This window comes from Silurus aristotelis (assembly GCF_946808225.1).
Source record: "Silurus aristotelis genome assembly, chromosome: 28".
In the NCBI taxonomy this organism is placed as follows: Eukaryota; Metazoa; Chordata; class Actinopteri; order Siluriformes; family Siluridae; genus Silurus; species Silurus aristotelis.
Window position 1 is genome coordinate 11,666,699 of NC_139601.1, and position 6,000 is coordinate 11,672,698.

Sequence of the window (6,000 nt, forward strand, 5' to 3'; positions counted from 1 at the left end):
AGTTTCCATAAGATTTATAGATGAAATGAGAAATAAATCTAAATTATATAAATAGGTTAATAGAGTTGGGAGGAAACTCGGTGCCCCAAACGAAGTGCAGATCAAAGTGGCTGATTACCTTCATCAATCTTGTAGCTCATAACTAGAGTGAAAGAGAACATTTTTATCAAAGAATGAAAAATAATCTAAAAATGGTAATCAGCCAATGTATCCTGTATTGTAATTTGTCATGTAAAATCTGTACACCATTACACAGTTGTGAAGTTGGTAAGTTTAAACTCATTTATATATATATACCTGATATCTGAATTTAATGGCACTATAGTAATTTGTACTCTGTACATGTTGGAGGGATCAATCTAGAATATATTGCACACAAAACAAACTATTAAGTCAAGTAATTACAAGCATCAAGTCAAGTCAAGTCAAGTTTATTTGTATAGCGCTTTTCACAACAGACATTGTCTCAAAGCAGCTTTACAGAAATGAACAGTCAAGGTGAATGGTGTGCATTTATCCCTGATGAGCAAGCCGTGGCGACTGTGGCAAGGAAAAACTCCCTTAGATGTTATGAGGAAGAAACCTTGAGAGGAACCAGACTCAAAAGGGGAACCCATCCTCATTTGGGTGACATCAAGAGTTTGATCATAAATCTTTCAACAATACAGAACACTGGAGAGTGAGAACTAACATGAGCACTGGAGTATAAGATTATAAGTGATGTTCTTTCTGCAGTCTTATACAGTCTATATGGTTAGTAGCTCCTAGTTTTATAAGCTCAGCATTTGTGATCATCACAGATCCAGCATCAGCTTCTCTATGCCAGAGCCTTTAAACACTCCAGGAGGTCCAATGTCAAACTCCACACATGTAGCGGGATCCAAACGGCACTGGTACGTCTCTAGATGGTTCGGGATGTTTGCGAGTTTGGCATCTACTTCTTCAAAGGTCCGTAATCATCACGAGGTGGGAGGTGACTGGAGCTGGCCAAACCTCAGGGTGTCTCGGGATGGGGAGAGAAAGAGAAGCAGTGGAGAGGAATTAGCGTAGCTGCTGTTCATGATATCAACAGCACAAGTTGATAATGTGCATGTGATCAGATGTTCTGGAGCACAAAGTTATGATATGTGATGTATGTTATGTGTAGGCTTTGCTGAAAAGATATGTTTTTAATCTGCACTTAAACTGGGTGAGTGTGTCTGAGCCCCGAACACTGTCAGGAAGACTATTCCAGAGTTTAGGAGCTAAATGTGAAAATGCTCTACCACCTTTAGTGGACTTTGCTATTCTAGGAACTACTAGAAGCCCAGAGTTTTGAGATCTCAGGGAGCGTGGCGGATTGTAGCGTGTTAAAAGACTGGATAGATACATAGGAGCCAAACCATTTAGTGCTTTATAACATGCATGAACAAACCTTATATAGTATATAGAGTTAACAGAATAAAAACTCACCTTCAGAATTGCTGATATTTGTATGAAGTCAGTCTTTATAACTACTGCATACAAGTGCATGGTTTTAACAAAGATTAGAATTTGGTGAATGCACCCACTTAGGTATGTTCACAGCTGCTGGGATCTTCTCATTCATTTTCAGTTAGCTCTTTTGTTTGTTTGCAGGTGATGCTTTGCAGAAGCTGAAAGAGGTGTCTAAAGGTGTTTATTTCTTATTCCCTAATCAATGCCTCTTTATATAGAGTGACTAAAAACCAATACACAATATAAAAGCCACAGACCATAATAAAGCAGCCTAACTTGTTCTCTGTCGCAAGTGATTATTGCATTTTAAAGGCCAGTGGCACGTTTAATAATTCATTACCTCTCATTTGAAGACTGGCAATTTTGATATCTGTAAGAGCAAATGTTTAGGAAGTCTGTAAGGTTTTAGACAACTGCAATCCTTAATGTGATAGCTCAAGCAAATCTGTACACAGTTTCCTCCTGACTTTGAAAGTTGTCAATTAGCCAATACTCTATCGTTTAGAATGTATTATCCATTGTCTTGTGCACTGAAGCAATGCTGCTTTAGCTGTTAAATACTGTAAATAATTTTATTTATTTATTTGTTTGTTTACATAGATTTTAGTCCTGTGTGTTCAGCTTTTATATAATTGTTGCTGATAATAAACAATGATAATATTATAAATACTAAAGATCATGTAATTGCCAACTCCTGAGTTTATATTATAGTCTCACCTGATTGTGTTGGAGTTTTTACTTCAAGGCATGTTTTTTTGCTGACTGTTCAAGAGCACCCACCGCTTGTCAAGGTGTCAGCATTTCTCTGAAATAATGTATAAGCAAAAAGACTTGTCCATCGTTGCATCTACAGATATCAATACTATAATTACAAAGAACCAAACCACAGAACTTTACAAAATATGTCAAATTTGATTTACAGAATGGAAGCATGAAGTATGTGCAATTTAAACATCATGCATTTCAGCAATGATTCTATGATTATTACTTGACTTTTTCACAGGTGGAACTACCTAATGGTCTCCTAAAATTGTCTTGACATTTCAGAAGCATCTCTATATATATATATATATATATATATATATATATATATATATATATATATATATATATATATATATATATATATGAACACTGATAATCAGTTTAAGTGGATACATCAAATGCAAAATAAGGTTTCAAAGGCAATATAAGAAAAACACCGTAGTCGCAGCTTGCCGGATGCTTCTGAAATGTCAAGACAAATATATATATATATATATATATATATATATATATATATATATATATATATATATATATATATAAAGCAAAAATTCAGGATAAGCGAACAAACAGTGTGCCATGTGGAGACAGAGAGCAAAGTCAATTTCGGCATATCTGTGGCATCACGAGGATTCTATCTCCCATTGACAAGGTGATCACTATCCTGTTATGTCATAGTTATCTTTCATAGATCAAGTTTTCCGCTTTTAAACGCTAATGTAATCTCATGCATATATATTACTATGCATAATTAATGCATGCTTATGTCAAATTTTCATCCACTAGATCATTCTAAATGGTAGAACATAGTTAGAATATTAGCATTTCTTTATTTATTTTTTTAGTTGCTGCATGTCTGGGATCAGAAGGCAGTGGTGGACAAAGTACACAAAGCAGGTACTTCAGTTAAAGTAGAGATATAGTAGGTAAAATATTACTCCAGTAAAAGTATAAGGGCTCTCTTTAAACCTTCACTGTGAAAGGATTCTAATGTTACTCTTAGCACACCAATCCATGAATAGAATGATACTAATGAGTTAAACACTGATTGATTAATTGAAACTTTCTTTTCAATGACTTCAAAATAATCGTGTAAATAAGACCACAGGTGCTGTGGCAAGTTAAAGTCAGGAGTTTCTTCCATCATTTATTCCTCTGCTTGATGTTGAATTGATGCTAAACAAGCAGCAATAGCGGTTCTAACTTGAATGATGCCCTGGCTGAACCATGCTATGACCCAACGTCTACCCTATTGATAAGTTTTAGCTTTGAAAAGCTTTGTTCTGCTTCAGCTTCCGTCACTGGATGAGAAAGACATGTTCTTAAAGCAGTCCACAAATTTGAATACATTTCTGAGAGCTCCCATTTATGTATACAGTAAATATCACATTAAATGCATTTAATACACAATTACAAATACACAATTCAGAAAACTCTCAGAACGAAGAACCAAACAACTCTTTCACTAATTGTAACAATAAGATACAAACAACATCTATATCCTTATAATATGTCTTTTAAATTACCCTTTTGAGCTGCACTGGAGATTCCCCTTACTAAACTCAGTTCAAGACCTTTTCAGTACAATCAAAGAAAACCTTTATGACATATTAAAGGTAACCAAATCTATAAGTGCTGTTTAACTACAATCAAACTAGACTAGTTAAGTTATAATTGTTTTGTTGCAAGCTACACACATTAAGATAAACTACATACTATAAATTATAATGTAATGCAGATAAAAGAAATGTTGTTGCTCTATGTGTAAAAGCATAGCAGGCAACATGGCTTAACCTAAGGGTTAAAAATATATTTAATTGAATGTTATATTTAATTATTAAATACTATCATCATAACAAGATTTGGATAAAGCTGCATACACACTTTAATCTTTTGTACGTTTTTCTCCTAGTTTTTGCTGCTTTTTTTCTGAATTGGGCTCCTGAGGGTTTAACATTTTTTTTGTCATCCATAGTTTTACGATAAATGTCATCAGTGCTTATGCTCCACAAGTGGGTTGTGAAATGGAGGTGTAGGAAAAATTCTGGAGTGAGTTAGATGAAGTGGTAGAAGGGTTACCTAGAAATGAAAGATTGGTGATTGGGGCAGATTAAAATGGGCATGTAGGTGAAGGGAACAGAGGTGATGAGGAGGTAATGGGTAGGTATGGCTTTAAGGAGAGGCATGTGGAGGAGCAAATGGTGGTAGATTTTGTGTTAAAAGAATGGAAATGGCAGTGGTGAACACTTATTTTAAGAAAAAGCAGAATCATAGGGTGACGTATAAGAGTGGCGGAAGATGCACACAGGTGGACTATGTTCTATGTAGGAGATGCAACCAGAAGGAGATTGGAGACTGTAAGGTGTTGGGACAGTGTAGCTAGACAGCATCGGATGGTGGTCTGTAGGGTGGTTTTGGAGGTGAAGAAGAAGAGGAGAAGAGTGAAGACTGAAAGAAGAATAAGATGGTGGAAACTGAAGGAAGATGACTGTCGTGTGAGATTCAGGGATAAGGTCAGACAGGGGCCTGGTGGTGCTGGGGAGGTGCTGGATGATTGGGCAACTACTGCAGAAGTGACAGCCAAAATGGTATTTGGTGTAACATCTGAAAATAGGAAGGAAGACAAAGAGACATTGTGGTGGAATGAGGAAGTGCAGGAAAGCATAAGGAGGAAGAGGTTGGCAAAACAGAATTGGGATCGACAGAGGGATAAGAGAAGCAGGCGAAAGAGGGATGAGGCGAAAGCCAAAAAAAAGGCATATGAGGAGCTGTATGAGAAGTCGGACACTAAGGAAGGAGAAAAGGATTTATACCGATTGGCCAGGCAGAGGGACCAAACTGAGAAGGATGAGCTGCAAGTTAGAGCAATAAAGAATGGAGATGGAAATGTGTTGACTAGTGAGGAAAGAGTGTTGAGAAGATGGAGGGAGTATTTTGGGCAGCTGATGAACAAGGAAAATGAGAGAGAAAGAGGGTTGCATGGTGTGGAGATGTGAAGCAGGAAGTGGATATGATTAGTAAGGAGGAAGTGAGAGCAGCAATTAGGAGGATGAAGAGTGGAAAGTCGGTTGGACCAAATGACATTCCGGTAGAAGCATGGAGATGTTTAGGAGAGTTGGCAGTGGAGTTTTTAACAAGATTTTTTAACAGGATTTTGTAAAGTGAGAGGATGCCTGAGGAATGAAGAAGGAGTGTGCTGGTAGTGATCTTTAAGAATAAGAGAGATGTGCAAACCTGCAGTAGCTACAGGGGAATTAGGTTAATCAGTCACACCTTGAAGGAGAAGTATAAAAAAGGTCAGAAGGAGTTGCATTGTGTGTTTGTGGATTTAGAGAAAGCGTAAGACAGGGTGCCGAGAGAGGAGCTGCGGTACTGTATGAGGAAGTCAGGTGTGTTAGAAAAGTTTGTGAGGGTGGTCCAGGACATGTATGAGGACAGTGTGACAGCAGTGAAGTGTGCATTAGGAACGACAGACTGGTTCAAGGTGGAGGTAAAAACTGCATCAAGGATCGGCTCTGAGCCCTTTCCTGTTTACAGTGGTGATGGACAGGTTGACGGACGAGGTCAGACAGGAGTCTCCATGGACTATGATGTTTGCGGATAATATTGTTATTTGTGGTGAGAGTAGGGAGCAGGTTGAGAAGAGCTTGGAGAGGTAAAGGCAGGCGCTGGAGAGAAGGGGAATGAAAGTCAGTAAGAGTAAGACAGAGGACATATGTGTGAATGAGAGGGAAGGCAGTGGAGCGGTGTGGTTGTAGG